Below are 20,460 nucleotides of genomic sequence, written 5' to 3' on the forward strand. Positions count from 1 at the left end.
CTGTCCTGTACACCCACAGCCCCGGCGCCCAGCCCCTTGCAGTCCCCCGGGGCTGCCTCCGTGCAGTCGCCCCCGTCCTCCACCCAGATTATGCAGCCTGGCCCTGCCCGCTGCTGCCAGCCCACGTCTCAGGCTGGGTGTCGGAGGGGGACGCTCTGTGCCTGTTTAACTTAGTTCTGTCAGTCAAGGGCTGCTCTGTACAGATCCAAGCCTCGGAGGCCCCCCCCTCCGTCCTGCTGGCCTCTCAGTTGGAGAGGGGAGACCCAGCGAGCGAGCGCCAGTCCTCCTTTGCCGCTCCCTCCCCGCGGGACCCGACCCGCGCTGCTTTGCCTTTTGTTCTTTCTTTTTTCCTTTTCTCCTACCAGATTTTTGGCGTCTTTATCTTCTGAAGAGGGCGATGATCTGTTGGAGTTCCGCAGGTGCTCTGGTTGGCTGAGTGGGTCTGTAGATGTGGGTCTTGGTGTATTTGTGGGAGAGGGTGGCTTACAAGCGTCCTTCTACTCCGCCATCTTCTCCCTTCTACCCTGGCTTACTTATTTCATAACTGAAAGCTTGTACCTCTTAATTCCCTTCACTTATTTCATCCCACCCACCTGCACCCCTGTTTGGCAACCACTGAATTGTTCTCTGGATCTGTGAGTCTGTTTTCATGTTGTTTTGTTTGCTTGCTTTGCTTTTTAGATTCCACACGTAAGTAAAATTATATGGTATCCCTATCCGGCTTAGTTCAGTTGGTATGATACTATCTAGATTCATCCATGCTGTTCAAATGGCAAGAGTTCATTCTTTTTAATGGTGGAGTGATATTCCATTGTATATATGTATACCACATCTTCCTTATCAATTCATTGATTGATAAACACTTAGGTTGCATCCATATCTCGCTATTGTAAATAATATTTTTGGTGTTTTTGGGGGGAACAATACCCAGAGGTGAAACTGCTGGATCATATGGTAGTTCTGTTTTTAATTTATGAGCCTCCATACTGTTTTCCATAGTGGCTGCACCAATTTATAATTGCACCAAAAGTACATCAAGGTGTGAGGGTCATGACTACTGCATCTGCATCCCTCCTACCCATTACCCATGTGGATCCTTCTTTATATCTTTTGTGGAAAATCTTTTATGCTAGCCTTTAGGTTACTTTCATAGATAGTTGCTGTGTAAGTTGTAATTTTGGTGTGCCTGAAGGAGGAGGTGGATTCAGGGCCTTTCTACTCTGCCATCTTAGGGGAGCTCATTCAAAGATCTTTTTAATGTAGCTAACACTGGACACAATGGTAAATATGGCAAGTTGTAATTATGACATTCATTTGTTTCTTTATCCTAGTCTTCTCTGCTCCAGTGAGCAAACCTGTACTTCTCCTTCATGAAATATTCAGTTGTTAATCAGGAAATGTCAAAATCTGTATCTTTGGAGCTAGCTTATGATTTTTTGACCTCGTACACCATTTCCTACTTGAAATGTTCACATCTATTTTGGGAAGGCACCTCAAATTCAACATGTCTAAGTCTGAGCACCTAGTGTATCCCAAGCCATCAACAATGTTGTTCAAGCAAGCGGTACATAAGTTGTTTTTGACTTATTTCTCTCTACTACCCAATGCTTACTTTCCTTACTAGAATGTAATGTCCATAGTGACAAGGGCTACATCTCAGCTCGTTACTGTTGTATCCTTGGTGCCATAAAATTTGCCTGAAAAACAATTATAGAATACATTATTAATAACATTGACCTTAGAGTGAGACAATCCTGTGTCAAGTCCTGGTTCTGTGACTTGCCACTTAAGATGATTAACATTTCCTACCCATTTTCTGGTCTCTCAAATGAGTCATATTATCATCTACTTTATAGGACTGTGGTAATAATTAATTTAGATAATTTTTCTTAAATTTTTAGTTCCTGGTAAGCAGTCAGTGAGTGCTGGTCATTAGATGGAAAAATCACAGACTTTGGAGATCCTTGCTGTATGTGATTTGTGTTCTTTATTTCCGTGGTCTAATTATCTAAACAATTTTAAAATTTTTTAAATTCCTATTGGACTTTTAGTGAAGAGCTAATGCATTAATTTTTTTCTTGTCATCTGGAAGAAAGGTATCTGTGCATTAACATGGAAAGTTGGTTGTAAATAAATGTATTTCTTGTAGATATTTAGCTTGAAGTTGGCATTTCATCATACAGAATTACATTCTCTCATTGGGAAATAAAATACTGTTTCTTTGCTACTAGTATAAAATAATATGGATTTTTCATGTGAGAGAGTACAATATTCATGTGCTAAAATAAAAATATAAAAGACATGAAGATAGTGTTTATTGTAAGTCAGATTCTCTTTGATTCATGGGTCACATATTTGAATGTGAGATGTTTAAAAATCATTATTCAATCATATTTGGATTAAATGGTTCCTAAGCTTACATCACATTACAAAATGATATTAAGCTAACTTCTCTGAATTCTTAATTTATTAATATGAGTTAAAAGTTTCTTTTTTATTCAATTTTTAGGAAATATCTGAAGTAAAAGGAAATGGAACTAGATAGTTAACGTTTAACTTAAATTCTAGGTCAAAGGACAGGCTATACATTATTTGTATCTACCTATATGCTGGCTACCTCATCACATGTCATGTCAGTTTACCCATTTTTAAAATTGAGAAAAAAATATTTCTAGACAGTCAAAAACCAAGAGTATTTATAACCAGCAGACTTACTCCAAAATAAATTCTAACTAAATAAATTTCTTCATGCGAATGGGACATAATCCTCAGTGGAAGCACAGAAAGGAAAGGAAGACCAGAGAGCAATGGAAAGGATACGTGTGTTGGTGAATCAAAATGAATATTGACTATAAGACAAGGATTATAATTTCTTTTAAAGTTTAAATTCATGAAGAACAAAAAGGATAGTAATAACACACAACGTAGGGGGAAGGTTAATTGAGGAAGTGTCTTACAAGTTTCTTGCTTTCTCAAGGAAGTGGTAATAGTACTCACATATAATAGAATCTAGTCAGGAATCTGTTTAAATCTCTAGGGCAATTACAAAAGAATAGCAGAATTTAAAACTCACAACTAGTAGAAGGGAAGATGTATTATTTAAAATGTTTAATAATAAATAAGAAGAGAAAATGGGAGAGAAAAAGAAAATAGAGGAAAGATGGGACAAATATTAAGATGGTAGAAAATTCCAAGCTACATCATTAGTTTATCAGCAGATTGAATACATGTTCATTAAAAATTCGATTAAAACTATTGCTATATGTTGATCACACTTTATGTTGCTCACAGCAGATAAAATTTGCATACAATAACACATGAAGTTTGAAAGCAGAAGTATGGAAAAAGATACAGGCAAACACAATACAAAAAGTTAGTTGCTATAACTGTACTGATACAGGGAAATGAAGAGGATTTTAAGGGTGGGTAGGTAATGAACTTACTGACTCTTGACAACTTTGTCTTTCCTCCTCTTGCCTCTATTCTTTGTAACTGAAGGGAGTAAACTTGGACTTTTTTTCTCCCATATCATAGTTTCCTATGTTAGGATATTCAGCACAACCAAGGTTCCTTAACTGTAAAGAAATGTTTATATTAGTCTTCCATGATTTCTTTATATACATAGGTATATAGAATTTAGGAAATTCTGTCCCATGCTCTCATGTGTGTGTGTGTGTTTGCTGTCAGAAGCTATGTATTATTTACTTTTCTGTCTCTTTTTATTTCTGTTGTAGCAACTCTTATCCCTTATCACACGAAAAATAGGTGCCATCTTCAGATCAGAGAGAGGATTATAAGCAGCAAATGGATTAGGAGAAAAGCACAATGACTCTTCTTTTGTTTTCTTGTAATGGAATTTTAAATTATTTTTAATTGTGGTGGAATACCATGTTAACCATTTTTAAGTGTATGAGTTCATTGACATTAATTATAGTCATATTGCTGTGCAATCATCACCACCATCCATCTCTAGAACTCTTCCATCATCCCAAACTGAAGCTCTATACTCCTTAAATAACAACTCCTCATCCGTCTATTTCCCCAGCCTCTGGCAACCACCATTCTATACTTTGTCTTTATGAATTTTCTGCTCTAGGTGCTTCATATAAGTGGAATAATACTAAATTTGTCTTTTTCATCTATCTTGTAGGATGTGTCCCTTTTAAGGATGAATTATATTCTATTGTATGGATATACTGTGTTTTATTTACCCATTCATTCATCAGTGAATAATGGGTTGTTTTCACCCCTTGGCTATTATGAATAACGATGACATTTTGAAATAATATTACAGTTTACAGCATTTTCATCTCTGCGTATGATATTGGTATCTCATTTTATATTCATGGTCTGAAGTCTTATTTAAGCAAGCTTTTATGGTTCCTTGAAGAGAAAAAAACGAATGTAATTGCAGCATTTCTCTCACAGTCTTAAGCACCAGATAAAGCAAAGGCTTTCTTTTTAGTCCAGCTTCAATCTAGATTTGAAGTCAATTTAACTAATTTTGATATATGCTCAAACTGTTTTGTTACCATGAGCCTGGCAGTTGTGAATATTAAAATTCACCTCGTTTTTCATCAAAAAAGTCTATTCTGAAAATTAAATCAGCCCTCTTGCTATCTCTTTATATATTCTTATACCTCAACCTCATGCCCTCATACAGATTATTAATGTCAGTAAAGTGGGGTTGGGTGAACAGACTCATGACCTGAAAGTAGACCAGGGAGGCATGTGGTTGAATGTAAAGAGGTGGTTCTTTGTATCTATCAAGTGGCACCACTGGTGCTATACCTCTTGTGCACTTGACCATTTATATTGTGTGACCTTGGGTAAGACTGTAAATCTGGCTCTAAATTGATTTATTTGTAAAATTTGAGGATTATTATAATAGTAACACTTTTGTGGTAAAGGATAAAAAAGACAGTATAAAATCATTTCCTAATTTAGAAATACATTATTATTATTGATATAAAGATACATGAATAATGAATTTGGCTTTAGGTGAAAATGGTAAATGAACTGGGATTTTATCATACATTCTAATAGCAATCTTTGACTTCCTAAAATCCTTCCTTCTTACCTTATTAACAAAAAAATTTAAACTCATAATCTGTCTACCCTCCAAAGATCTTTAAATTATCTGAAAGACTCAAGCAGTGTATAGAAAGACTAAAATGAGGAGTATATGCCTAACATCCTCCGCTTTCTCTATTTAATGGTAATTATGTGTAATGTATGACAAAAGGCATTTTGCATGCATTACCATATTTAATCCTTGCAGAAACTTGTGGGGTTAAGCACAAAATCTCCATTTTTAGAAGTGAAGTTAATTATGGCTCCAGTAGGTTAAATAATGACCAAGATCACTCATTTCATAAATGACAAGGCCAGTTATTGGTCCTAATTTTGTCTGATTTTAAAACCTATGTGTGTCAGATGATAGCTTCCTCCTAATATCCATTTTCCTCTCTTTTTCTCAGTAGTATAATTTCTGGTTTTAGTTGGGCATATGGCTGGCCAGTTCAAAGAGTATATTTTCCAGCTGGTTTGGTTATTAGTATTTGGTGTGTGAGATGTCAACAAAAGTGTCATGGCAACTACATTGTAGCACACTTTAAAAGTATCTCTTCCTTCTGCCCTTCTTTCTTCCTGCTGGCTAAAATATCGGCATTATGACTATAGTTTAAATAATGATCATATCCATGACATAAACATCACATTGAACATGGTGGAGCACCCATGTTGTCCTGGAACTACCCTACAATTCTTGGAGTACTTTCCAGACTTTGCATGAGGAAGAATAAACTTCTGTCTTATTTAAACTGTTCGTATTTGGGATTTTCAGTCATTTATGTTTTAACTTAATCCAAACTGATAGACAGGACTCATTCCATTTCATCAAACTACTGAATCCACTTCTAAATTCTCTATAGAAATTCTAGGTATTAACTTTATTTCATCTCTGAATACTGAAGACTGAGAATGAATATTCAGTACATACACTGTTATAATCAAATTCCATTTCAACTATTTATACATATATAACATTTTGGGGACTTAATTACAGTTAAGTTGCAGCCTTTCTCTGCTCTTGTATATTGTAGTAATGAAGGTGTATATCATAGTTAATTGATATGCAACATGCCAAGATTTTATGCCTCAATCTATTTCAGAATCCTTAATTAGATTCTAATCCTGCCACGCTAGGATATGAAAGGCAGAACAGTAGATGTTTTAGGTCAGTTTTAAGGGAAATCACACAGGCTACTGAAGTTTTGTGAGTTGGAATTAAGCCAGATTACAAGTAATAACAGCAGGGCAAAATCCCAAACTACCAGGAGAGTTCCCTCACTTTTAAAATGTAACCTGAGAGTTGCTATCAGACACTACTAGTCTTTGAAGATGATTGTAGGCAAACTCTATTGATTATCCATCTTCATAAGAATTATTGAAATTTCTTAGGGAGAAATATACATTACCGAAAATATAATTTAAGACTTAAATATGGTAGAAAGAATCAGATCTGGATCTGAAAGTCAACTTTCCTAATTAACACTGAATCACTAGATACTTCCCTTAATCTACCTGAAAAAGAAGGTAAATAATCTCTCATGAGAATTAATTGATACATTATATTTACGAGTATTCAACATATGGGTTGTATTAAAAATATTAGTGGTCTAAATATATTAGTCCCATTATAGAACTCCCTAAACTTTTAGAGCATAAAGGTAGTTAACATGGTTTGGGTTGTCTTCAAATCAGAGCTTGAAGTGATGTGGGTGCAATTTATTTGGGAGGTGACTCTCAGAAGTGAAAGTGAGAGAGTAGGGCAAGTGAGACAAGAAACGGAAAACAGCCAGGTGCTGGGAGACTGAGCTGACTACCACTGGGATTGACAGTGGCACTCAGCCCCTCTGGGGATCCACCAGTTTGCCTCCCAATAATGCCAAACAAAATATATGGAGACTGAGGAACTAACACCAACTCTTATCCCTCTTTGGTGGCTTCTTGCCTTTGGAGGAACTAACTCCTACACCTTGGGCTGTAACTATATAAAAACTAGGCAGCTCTTTATGACTTTGGAGAAAGCTCCAAAGCGTTTAAGCAGAGGGACACTGTGAGGTGCTTCTGAAGTGGAATGCTGGTAATATGCCTGGAACTTTTCACCTCAGTTGCACTGAAGTCTGCTGAGGATTTGGCCAGGGCACTGTAAGGACCTGTAGAGTAGTGAGTGAGTGTGTGAGAGAGAGGGTGTGTGTGTGTAGGTGTCTGTATGTTATTCTCAGCAATTGCAAAACCTAAAATGTGACATTGCACAGTAAAGAAAGGCAGGTTAACAGAAATGTCAGATTTTCCTTAGTTTGGCTGTACTTATATCATCTCAGTATATTAACACTTTTTAAATTGATTAGAAGGTCTGTTGACTGATAATGTTATGAAATGTTTAGCCTATGGGAAAGAAAAAATTGAAAGGATTCCTAAGTACAAAAACTTTTGGAATCATTGCCTTAAGGCTGACTATGTGCTAATAATTATTAGAAGTACTGACTGATCTGCTTGATCTTTCTAAGAAATAAGACTCTTCTAAAAATAAATGTCATTATAAGAATATTGCCTATATATTTAATAATGAAATAGAACTGAAAGTATAATTTTATGCTGCCAAAAAGTAGTAATAAATAACAATAGGCTTAAGTTTATATATCTTTAAAAATACTGTTGACCAAAACAGAACATATGAACTATTTTGGTCACCTTTAGTAATATGGATTTAAATATCTTTAATAACTTACTGGCACTAATAAAAGCATAATATGACAAGGCTTAATCTCTTCTATGTGAAAATTTTATAGTTGTGAAAACTTTGTTGTTTGAATTCTGTTTTATTATTTATATTCCATCTACTTTAGAAAGGAATTTAAAATCATTTACCAAAAAAAGCATATCTAAAAAAAAAATGCACACCTTATAGGACACCAGTTAAAAGGATGTAAAGAGGGAAAGTGAGGAATACATACAACAGGGTACCTAAATTAAAGGAGTATCATTGGTTCTGGGCTTCTTTATAATTAGACAATAAAGAAAACATTGAGTTAGTATATAATAATCATTTATCTCTTTTCTATACATATTTTCTTGCCCAACACATTTAAATTGAATTACCATGAAGCTAGGTTTCCTAACAAACTAGAATGCATTTTTAAAATGGGTACAGATTCTTAAAAAATGCTGATTTACAACATTTATGAGTTATATGACATGTTTATTTTTGATGATTTAGATATATATTTTAAGATATGCCAAATAAGCAGAATCCATTCAAAAGATGAAAGCAAAGTTGGAAAAATATTTTTGATGAAAGTAGAAAATGAGCAGATGTAGTCTTGTTTGCAATTTCATCTTGAATCAATCAAGCCAAAGACATGGAACTAAACAAATTTAGTCCATATCCATAGAGAATGTGCAGTATAAGAGAGTCCCTCTATACTGAATTAGTGAGTCTTCATTTGGATCATGATACTACACTGAAAGGAATATGAAGCTGAGAATCTTTTCAGAGATGAGTGACCAGAAAAGAGGAGTACTGAAAACTTACTCAAAGAAATTCTTCTTTTGTCTCATGTTCTACTTCCAGGAAAGTAGAAAAACAGTTAGCTCGGGAAAAACAGTTAGCTCTACCTTTAAAACATATCTAGAATCTGACCAGTTCTAACCTCCTCCAGTGTTACTATTATGTGTGAAGCTACCACGATCTCTTACCTGAATTTTTCTAACAGCCTCCTAATTGGTCTCTCTGCATTTACTTTTGTCCCCCTAAGGGTTATCCTTAACACGGAGAAATCCTTTTAAAACTTAAGTAGATCACGTCACCCTTCTGCTTAAAAACCTCTAAAAGCCACCCATTTTACTTTTAATAAAAGCCGCAAACATTAAAATGCCCTGCACGACTCCATGTAATTTGGGACTTCTGATTTCATCTACTACACTAGTCCCTCCTTATTCGGTTCCAGGCACATTGGCCTCATTGCCAGGCATACTTTTGCCCTTAGGTCTTTGCCAGGCTGTGCCCCAGAGCTTAGCTAATTTCTTTCCATTTTACAGCTTTTTTCAAATCTTACCATCTTAAGGAGACTCTCTGAACAAGCTGTTTAAAATTGTAACCTGCCTTTCTCTCCTCTGTAACTCTTGATCCCTGTGTCCTGATGTCTTTTTTTCTTTAACAGCTGTACTTAAGCATAATGAACAAAATAACCGTAAGTATTTAAGACGTGCAATTGGATAAGTTATGACAAATTCACACATCTATGAAACTATCATCATAATCAAGAAAATCAACATATTATTAACACAAAAGTTTCCTTGTGCCCGTTTGTAATCCTCAGTACTGCCTCACCCCACCCTCCAAACCCATCCACAGACAACCACTGATGTACTTTCCTTATAAATTAGTTTGCATTTTCTGATTCTTATATAAATGGAATCATATGGCATCTACTCTTTTTGTCTGACTTCTTTCACTCACTATGTTTGAGATTTACCTTGTTGGTGTACATCAGTAGTTCATTCTTTTTTGATGGATGAATAATATTCTATTGAAAGGATATACCACTATTTGTATATTTACTTATCTTTTTATAAAAATTTTAAATGTCTCCAGATGTGTGCTGTTACACATACTTTGAATTTCTGTGTGCAAGGCTTTTTAGGAACATATGCTTTCATTTCCCTTGAGAAAATACCTAGAATTGGGATGGTTGGTTCATATGGTAGATCTATATTTAACTTTTTAAGACACTGCCAAATGTTTTTTCAAAGCAGTTGTACCATTTTACATTCCCACCAGCAGTATCAAGGCAGTTCTAGTTTCTCCTTATCCTTGCAAACACTTGGCATAGCCAGTCATTTTAACTTTAGTTCTTTTTATGTGCTTATTTGCCATCTGTGTATTTTCCTTGGTGGTGTCTGTTGAAATCTTTTGCCATTTTTTTATTAAGTGGTCTGTTTCTTAATAGTGAGTTTTGAGGGTTCTTTATATGTTCTCTATATTGTTACTTTATCAGATAGGTGATTCCCTAATATATTATTTCAGTCTGTGGCTTGTCTTTTTATTTTTCTGTCTGTGTCTTTCATACAGCAAAAGTTTTAATTTAGATGAAGTCCAATTTATCATTTACTTTCCTTGATTGGATTGTGTGTTTCCTGTCATATCTAAGAAATCTTTGCTTAACTCAAGTCAGAAACACTTTCCCATTTGTTTTCTTCTGAAAGTTTTATGGGCTTTGAGTTTAGAGTTAATTTTTATGTATAGTGTGAGGTATGGATTGGAGGTTTTTGTTTTTGTTTGTATTGTCCTTTGGGGGGATATTCAATTGTTTCAGCACAGTTTATTGCAAAAAGACTATACCTTTTCCACTGAATTACCTTTGCAGCCCTGTTGAAAAGCAGCTATGTGTGAGTGTATTTCTGGACTCTATTTGGTCTTACTGATCTATTTTTCTATCTCAGTGACAATACCAAATAATCTTTGTTACTGTAGCTTTTAATGAGCCCTGAAATCAGGTACTGTTATTCCTCTTTTTTCCTATATTTCTGTTTGTCTTGGCTGTTTAGGGTCTTTGAGCTTTCATATGAATATTAAAACCAGCTTTTAAATTTCCCACCAAAATCCTGTTGGGGTTTTGGTTGGGATTATATTAACTTTATAGATCAATTTGGGAGAATTGACATCTTAATAATCAATTTTTAGGTCTTTCTCCATTTCTCTCAGCAGTATTGTGTAATTTTTCAATGTACAGTCCTTTTATATGTTTGTCAGATTTATCCCTATGTATTTCATGATTTTGGACACTATTTTGAATGATATTACTTTATATAAATGTGGATTTCTGATTGTTCATTGCTAATACATATATATATTTGACTGTAGTATATTGGCCTCATATTTCACAATCTTGCTAAACTCAGTACTTTGTTGATTACATCAGATTTTTCTACAAAATTGATCACATCGTCTGCCAATGAAGTCAGTTTTACTTCTTCCTTTACAACATGGCTGCTTTTTATTTCACTCCCTTGCTCTGTCGTACCAGCTAGAATGTCCAGTGGAATGTAGAATTGATGGGAGTGAACATCCACATCTTGTTCCTGATCTTAGAGGCAAAGAAGCAGTCTTTCAGATTTAGTATCAAGTTAGCTGTAGGTTTTTCTTAAAGTGTGTGGACTCACACTTTAATGTTAATAATCTTATCTACCTTATTGCTCGCTATTTGTCTCTTAGCAGTTACTGGCTCATTACTCTTCATGTCCTCAATGCCAGTAGCTCTTTTACTTTAGCCTTCCAGTTTCCTGCTTCTAATACACTGAGTAAAGATAAATGCTTTATGCCAAGTATTGTGCTGGGTGCACTTATATTTCATTTAGTGGACATGGCAACTCTGCCGAGATACAGTCTCATCATTTTACAAGTGAAGAAGCCTCCTCATGACAAATGGAAAATTACATTTTTGTGCAAATATTATTTGGTCTATACTAAGAACATCAAGGATATAGACAGGATATACAGTATTTACTTGATTCTTCTTGAGATGTTGATGAGCTAATGAATGAATCTGACGCCTTTGATCTTTCCACTTTGCCTTATTGTCTCCAAAGTTTGCTTGGGACCGTAGAACAGCATACATATTAGGATGACATACAACAATATGAGTAAATAAATGCTAAGTGAGGGCTTGAGTTTTGCTCTATTGAGGAAAATTCAGTATTTCAGTACTTGGGTTTTTTTTAACCAGCTTCACTGTTTTGTGGTCCTGTTACTTTTATCCTAGTTCGCATTTGTGTTTCAAATGGGAAAATAAATCTGATCACAAGCTTGAAATAAGTAGATTGTTGCTTTCTCATTCTGTTTCCAAAAGAATTATTTATGGGATTATAATAGAACAAGAAAAATACATCTTTGTGGTAAATATTATCGAAAGGGCGAGGATACTCAATTTTGACACAGCTAGACTATTCTCTATGCTTATCTCATTTTTGAGTGTATTGTTGTTTTTGCAATTTTAGAAAATAGACTAAAGCTGCTGCTTTCTACCAATTTCTATCAAACACATCCAGAAGCTGGACTCTTTTATCTCTCCTCTCTAGAAATTTGTCGCAGTTTTCTACATTTGAGTAGTTGGCTGATGCAATGAGCTTTCTGTCTAAATGAAATTATAAGGCCTCAGAGGAAGTGGCTGTGCTTTTTAAAAAGGGTTTAATACAAGATCATGCAGCTGCTACTCAGCAAACAAGAGATGTGTGTGTTCTAATAACCAACCAGTATAATGTTCTTCTGGGGTAATGCTGTTGGGGTGATGCCAAGTTGATTATGGATATTTGCATAGCAAATTCCAACCAGCATTTAACTTATATGCTTCATCTGCAGAAGCTACCACAAAGGCTTGCTGGCCTACAACTTTTCCATTATTTTCTCCATCCAACTCTGCCTCTTCTTTTGGTTCCTCTATCTTGGCAATAGAACATTGTTAGTATTTCTGGAATTTTTGTATCTTTGTTTTCAAGGCATCTGTGCTTCTATTATCACAGAATAATGAAATGATTTTTTTTAAGACCTCCAGCGATTGATACCATTCCATCATCCAGACTGAAATTCCTAGAGAAACAAATCCATCAGGTTATTTTTAAAAGAAAGTATTCAATGGCTTTCAATTATCTATTTCAATTAAAAACTTATTTTGCTTGGTGTTCTTAAATGTCCCTCTCAATTTTTTGATCAAGCTTCTTAGCTTAATCTCTGCTTGTATCCCCTTCTACTCTTCAGACAGCACTGCCACCACATCAGACTATAAAATACCTACTAATTTTTTATATTTTAATTTAGTATATGTAGTTTTTGGCAAATTATTTAATCTCTCTGAGACTCACTGAGCTTTACTGTAAAAAAACAGAATGTGGTTGTTAGATTTAGATCCTTGTTACTCAAGGTATTTATTATCTGAGGAACAGCAGCGTTGGCATCACCTGGGAACCTGTTAGAACTGCAACATTTTAGGCTCCACTTGAAACCTACTGAATCAGAGCATGCATTTTAACACAATCTCCAGGTGATCTGTATGGACATTCACAGAAATGAGAAAAGTACTGACAGAGGGACGTAGGGTAACTGCACCTAGCACTGTGCTCTTCAACCAGAATAAACGTTTGGTCAATAGTTGTTTCCCTCCCTACGGGTCTATTCATCCAAAATTCTTTGAATATTATATTTCTTTATAACAATTATCTGTTTACTTGTGCTTCTCATCAATTAGATTGTCTGCTTCTTAGTAATACAGACCTTTGTGTCCCAAACGTTTGGCTTTATGTTAGTATATAGTAAATCCTCAGTAAGTGTTTATTGGCAAGGTGCTTAACTAATTTGCAACATTTAGAAATGTATAATGAAACTAAAATTGGTGTTTCTAAATACCACACTAAAAATTCTAATTGATTAATGGTAAGATGCAATCTTTCAGTAGTGTACATGAGTATACTTTACTTATTGATCATCACTTTAGAAATCAACTCATCTATGAAGATGAATTAAATTTTATTCATTGAGGTGTTTGAGTCTTGAAATCAAATACATTGTCTTGGTACTTTCACTTTTAATTAGACAATTGACTACGTTGCTTGTTTTGAACAAAGACAAGTACTACAAAGAATTAAAGAGAAAAATGAAAATAAGGGACAAGACTTTTATCATGTATATTAGAAAGTTGCCATAATTTTGGAAGGTTTAGATGTTGATCAACTGGGAACCCAGCAAGCAACTCAGACTGGGGTGACAGGGTTGGAGTATATTCTTCCTGATGGACAATGAGATACCCGAAGGACACAATGCCCTCAAGATGAGAACCTCTGGCGAATTTCAGATAGGCGCTAGTACCAAAGTTGGTGCCTGGCAAATCAAATTGAAGCTGCTTAATAAACATTTATTAAACAAATTAATATCATGGATTCATTAGGATATTAAGCAAAAGTATGACTGTAGAATATTCTAATAATGAGTAGAGAATATTGGGAAATGGAAAATTGCACAGAATATTATTTCGAATATGCTCTGGGATTATCTCATATGTGTACACAGACATTTCTGTCAGTACCACACAACACTCAATAGTCTGCTGCAGCTTTGCTGGGTTCTGTTTCCAGTGTGGGAACACTGACCATTTCATTGGTGTGCAACTTTTCTTCTCTGCTGTGCAATCCCACCCCTGTCACACATTGGAGTAGCTTGGACTGGACCATACTACTTTCAACAGACGCTGCTATTTTGGCTGGAACTCAGTTGCCTTTTAGATCCCTGAACCTACTAAGTCTCTGGGTACAACTGTGATTACTGTTCTCACTGAAAGAACAATGCCAGTGCTTCACTTGACTGACTGATTGATGGCAAGCTATTACCCCCATCTCCACTATACACTACTCCTATCTTTTCCTAAGCACAAAAGCCTTTCCCACTGAGTCTCAAAAGTTAAATCAATTTCAGTAGTGCTTGGCTTTTACTATAATGCGGAAGTGGAGGAACTTGCCCAAACTCATGGGCAACGCAGCATCCTGATGTTGGGTACTTGCATTGTATATAAGTGACCTTATAATATATAAACTTAGATATTTTTTGTGAGTATGTACATTCTTAGCTAGATTCCTTGGACCCCATCTCCCTCAAATAGCTGACTTTTGAAGTTCCAGCCATCACATAAGGAGAATCTGTGATATAGTAGGTACCTGCATCTGTAGTCTGAATTACTGAATGTAATATTGACTTTCCAGGTTTGTTGCATAAAATAAAGTGTGTTATAAAGCTCTTTCCAAAACACTATTATAATTACAGTCATCACCATCATTTATAAGTAAGCTAAACTGTCAAGCATATTATAATGAGATGCCTTGTGAGTACCAGCTTAAATAGTGTTCGTTATCTTAATGTCAATTTCCATTAACAAGTTCCCAAACCTTAGACTTGTGGCAATACAGGTAGACAGATGTCTGAAATATCTCAGAAAAATCCCCAGTGAAGTTGAATTCTCTAGAAACAAAAGAATAAGCTTTTTCCAAACCTGAATATGTTAAGCAGTATGGACTTCCAAAGGTAATGCAAACATGCTTTCATCAGAGATTGTCAAAATCCTCTTTTTGATATTCAAATCTTATAAAATATATTCTGACTTATGTTTACTATCTTTTCAGGAAATATGAGCCTATTCTAATTTTGCCATCAAATTAATTTATAGCATTGAAATGACTTACGCAGTTCACAGAGCTAGTCAGAAACAAAACTAGGAAAGAAACCTCATAAATCCCAGAATAATATACATTCCAGGATAACGTCAGTGAAGTGGATAAACTCAAGATAACATACTGAGCTCATTCATTAATGCAAGATTAGAGAAAAGAAAAATTCATGCTCATATTAAAAATATTTTATTTGGATGTGTTTATGTATAGATTTTCTCCAAGATATTAAGGATGAGGGCATTTCCTTAAAGACTTATGAGAGCACTGAAACGTTAAAAATGCAATAAACTCATCGGAATGTCCACAGGGTTTTTGAAAAGAATGGGATTATTTTTGGCTGATTTTTGATTACCATGTGGACTCTTGCTCTGCACATAGTGACTCTCATTGAAATAAGCTTTAATATATTTTGCCCCTTAAGTTTTATCAACTTTAATCTCTGATTGTACTGCTTGAAGATTATAAGAGATCTTCATTTCATTGGAATATTGCACTAAAAAAACTATTTGGGAACTTAACTCCTTGATGACAGGTTTCATCCTAAAACGTTACGGAGGAACACTGGTTTGTTATCAGGATACCCAGGCACGGGTTTTAGCACTACTTCTTGATAGTCTTGAAAACTCTAATAAATTACTTAGCTTTTTGTGCCTCAGTTTCCTAAAGTGTAAAAAGAATTGGTGCAAGAATCAGATCCATTCAGTAACTGTTTGTCAGTCCCCACTTAGGTCTCCATGATTGTGCTCAACACTGGAGATCTAAGGATAAGTAATAAATCATTTTTTTTTCCTGAAGGGATTTGAATTCTGTCACGGGTGGTACAAGTTGAATAAAATAACTTATGCAAAGGTTTTGATGAATTGTTAAGTTCTGTGCAAGAATAGGGGTTGTAACATTCAGTTTGTAATAGGAGTGGAATGAACAGTTGTATGTTATGATTTGAAAGTTGCTCCCCATGCTTACATTATGAAAGTCCTTGTAATACACTTCAACAATCACTGGGAAACAGCTGGTTAAGTATTACTGAAGATACTTTCAGGGGTTACTCGATAGGCACAGGGATGTGTTTCAGTATAGAGGGCTTTTGGAGAAGGGAGTATGTTTGCTAGGAAGAGGGAAAGTAGGAAAGAGCCAGAGTGGAAAAGGGCAAGAGAGGAGGTAAATGTGCTTAACTTTGCCTGATCTGCAGTGAAACAGCATTGCCTAGACTTCATCTCTGGATAAAACTGTTTCTTAAAAAAACAAACAGATGTGAACAGTCCAGCAAAAAATCCTATTTGTCTTGATGAAATGAGTAGAAAGCAGAGATAGATGAAATAAGATCAGTTCATCAGGACATAAAGATAAGCTTTTGAATTTATCTTCCAGGCAACCTGTGGATTATATTTTTCTGTGTGCTTCCAATCATATTTTTTCCCCAGCTTATCTTACCTGTCTACAAATGCCTATCTTTTTCCATTCACTATAATTTCCACCAGAACTTTTCATTCTGAGGAGGGTACCATTTATTTGCTAAAATAAATAAAGTGATTAAAAATTAATGATATTCTAAAAGACATATTTCCTCTGTGTGGAGAGTCACTCTTCGTTCAAAACATAGCTATTAGTGAAGCACTGTGTGGGAACCGTCCTGGAATCTGGGAGTTAAAAATCAATGATACCTGCCTTGAGTGTCATATAATCTACCTGAGATGTTCTCTCCCACGGTATGAGTATAGCTCTTTCATCCTCTTACACACCTAACTTCCTTTCTTGCTTTTTGCCTCCCTCAGCAATTATTACCATCTATCTGCTTTACCTACTTGTCTTATTTATTATCTCTCTCACTAGAATATAAGATCCATAAAAGAGGTATTTGTCTTTTTTTATTAGTTCTATAAGTCTAGGCACTTAGAATAATACCTAACACATAATTGGTGTCGAATAAATAGATGTTGAATAATGGACGAATGTTAGAGCTCCCATTACAGTCCTTATCTGGACACCAAATGTTATTTATTTTTTTTTTTTGCTGCCTATGAGGATGTGATTCACTCTTCTGTTGACCATCTGTGAGATATTTTTTAAAGTATCAATGTTTATTTGAAATGCTGGGGAAGAGATTCTGCACCATTTTAATCCTGGAGTTTAACTCAGCAGCCAGAACAGTGAAAATGAAGTGGCAAAAGGAATGTGTATGTGGGGATTAAAGAAATCCCCTTTTTTTCCTAAAAGTGGGGGCAAAGCAGACTTCACTAATATTTTATATGGACTAGGCAGTATTAGCCTCTAAAGATTAGACAAACTGGCTCAGGGAACTGGCTTTGGAGAATTGAGGAAAGCATTATGAGGTAAAAATTAGATAACATGGGACTTGATTGGCTCCCTGCCATTGAATTTGTGAAATCTCCATAACTGCTACTATACCAATTCACCGACAATCTCAATTTTTCACTGGACTTCGGAAATAATCCTCAGGGGGAGCTAAAGAATGACTAAAATGACATGTGTACCTCCTCAGCATTGAGTCACTTTGTCCACTGGTCTCAGTAATATCTAGAACCTTGTCTAGCATCACATGTGATTTTTATTCCTTTGAACTAAGCAATACTCCTATCCCCACTTCTTAGTGCCTAATCCTTTTTAAAAATATTTTAATTTCTTTCTGATACCTATTAGACTGTTGCTGGATCCTCTTTGTTCTCCTTAAAACCTGCCCTACAACTTCATCACAGTATATTTAAAAATCTAGTTAAAATAGATACTTTTCTATTAAAAGAGATATCCAAAATAACCTTAAGAAAAAGTAAATCTCACCAGAGTTATATATCTTAAGCAAATTGAAAATAGAGCTAAAATTCTACCACCTCAAGAGTTCCAAGCATAGACATTTTAAGAGTATTGTGATAGGCAGCCTTTAAGATGCCCTCTTCCTTCCAATGATTCTTGCCTCCTGGAATTCATGTGTTTATTTGCATAGTGCCTGGTCTCACTGAATAGGGCTGACCTTGAGTAACCGTAGGATATTGTGGAAATGATGGATTGTGTGTGGCTACATCAGGAAATGCAGAAAACATATTGCGTCTTCTGCCTTGCTATCTCTTGATCACTCAATCTGGGGGAAGCCATCTGCCATGTTATCAGGACTGCTTTAGTGGTCCTATGATAAGGTCCATGTGGCAAGGACCTAAGGCCTCCTTCCAACAATCAGCACAAAATTGCCATCCATGTTAGTCACATATTTTGGAAGTAGATCTTCCTGCCCTAGTCAACTCTTTCAGATAACTTGAGCCTCAGCCAACGACTTGGCTGCAGCTATAAGAAAGAGTGAAAGCCAGAACCACTCATCTGAGCCATTCCTGGATTATAACCCAAAGTTACTGTGTAACATAGTAAGTATTTTAAAACTATTAAGTTTATTTTTATTGAAATTGATTTACAATTAAGCCACTAAATATAGAGTAGTTTTGGGGCACAGCAATAGATAATACAAGTGTGTTCTACCACATTTTCAGAGAACACAGTGTGTTTCTGTGGCATCCCTTATACTGATTTGATCCTCAGAACCACTTTTTTTTAGAAGATCACACAAGATGTACCAACGAGTTTTTAAAGAAAATGAATCAAAAGCTCAAAGACGTAAGATGATGTGCTCAAGGTTATACATGCACAGAGTGGTAAGGGTGAGTTGATCCAGGCCTAATGACTCCAGAGGCAATGCTCTTCTGCAAACCATCTGTCTCTTCAGTCTGATGCCAAAGTTTTAGTTTTCTAAATCCCTTAAAGATTGTCTGGACTCTTTTGCAAATCATAGCTGCTCTGATCCCGTGATGCTTACTTTATTTTTCTCTTCTCTTCTCCGCCACCTCCCCTCTCCCTTTTTCCTTAATTTTTTCTTTTCTCTTTCTTTCTCTGTCTTTCAGTAACCTAGAGCAACAGTGGTACTAAATTTTGCTCATAAGTTCACTTTGCATCCATGGGGAAGCTAGGAGCTGCTTCTAGCCAACGTGCATGCACTGTTCCCATCTTCCATTTCCTTGGTCATTTTCCTCAGGCACGGGCCATGTTGGCAGTTCCATGTGTGGAACTGAGCAAAAGGAAAGAGGAAGTGGAGGGAAGTTCTGTGTGCTGACTGTCTCCCACCATTATGGTCTCTCACCACAATGCCCAGGTATCCTAGATACTGAACTAAGAGCGTACAGTTTAGTGTCATCAACAAAGACTCAGACAACTATCATTCTAAATTAAGCTATGCTGAGAAACTAGGAAATCATCCCTACCACTTATTCAAATATGTGTAGAAGGAATATCTAAGTTTCTTTCAACATTTATGGCCTTGTGAACAGAGACCTGTAGAATCTATTAGCAACTCAGTGGTGTCACAATGACTATAATGTGAGACTAAAAGAAAAAAGAACCCAAACTGAGATAACAAACAAAATTTCATAAAAGCAAAGATGAAGATCAGTGAGTTTTTACTGTTTTTCTAGATTAGGAGGTATTTGTTATTATAATTAAGTATATATTTGTAATTCTAGATGTCGAGGATAACAACTATTTATTATCTGTAATTATACTGAAATATCAATAGGTTTCTCTCAAATAATTATTTCTAAGAAGTCAATATTTATATTATAGGGAATTTAATCCTTTTTTATTTTGTTTCTACAAACTTATAAACTCATGATGAAACTGACAGATAAGAGCCTTGTTAGCTATTACTGAAAAATCACCAGATATTCAAAAGACATATTTCTTCATTATTTTATGAATGGACAAAAGTAAATATTGCTTTTGTTTCCTTTTTTCATTCCAAAACATTTTCTTCTATACAAGGGCTGCGATCTTTTTTTTTCTTTCAGGGAAATACACATTCTTTACATTTATAAACTCGCATTCCAGTCCATTCCTTAATGGACTGACTTATCACTAAGTGTTCCAGGCCAGCAATATCAACAGTTAGTTTGTCAGCTTATATTTCAAAATTTGACTCTACAGAGAAATAATAATTGAAATATCATTATGATTCAAGGGAGGCTGACTTACAGTTAGCAGGTGATAGGCTTGGAGTCAGTTTGCTGTCCTCAGCACTCCTTTTAATCCAAGAAGGGGGCTCTGCTTCACTTTTCTGTGGTGACTACCACAGTGGTTCCCAGCAGTTCCCCTTCATAGTGCACAGGGTTAAGAGCTTTCTGCAACCATCAC

At 35.5% G+C, this 20,460-nt stretch overlaps 1 long non-coding RNA gene across 1 annotated transcript in view; it reads right to left on the bottom strand.

The window, feature by feature from the left end:
• Positions 1–1,434: 1,434 nt before the first annotated feature.
• The window catches only part of LOC140696108 (uncharacterized), a 375,098-nt gene continuing 356,072 nt past the window's right edge, over positions 1,435–20,460 (bottom strand). Inside the window, exons 4-5 of the long non-coding RNA XR_012072136.1 lie at positions 3,444–3,575; positions 1,435–1,697 (exon numbers count right to left, since the gene is read on the bottom strand). This is a non-coding gene — a long non-coding RNA (uncharacterized lncRNA). The remainder of the gene's footprint in view (positions 1,698–3,443; positions 3,576–20,460) is intronic.

Source organism: Vicugna pacos, chromosome 4 (assembly GCF_048564905.1).
Source record: "Vicugna pacos chromosome 4, VicPac4, whole genome shotgun sequence".
Classification (NCBI taxonomy): Eukaryota; Metazoa; Chordata; class Mammalia; order Artiodactyla; family Camelidae; genus Vicugna; species Vicugna pacos.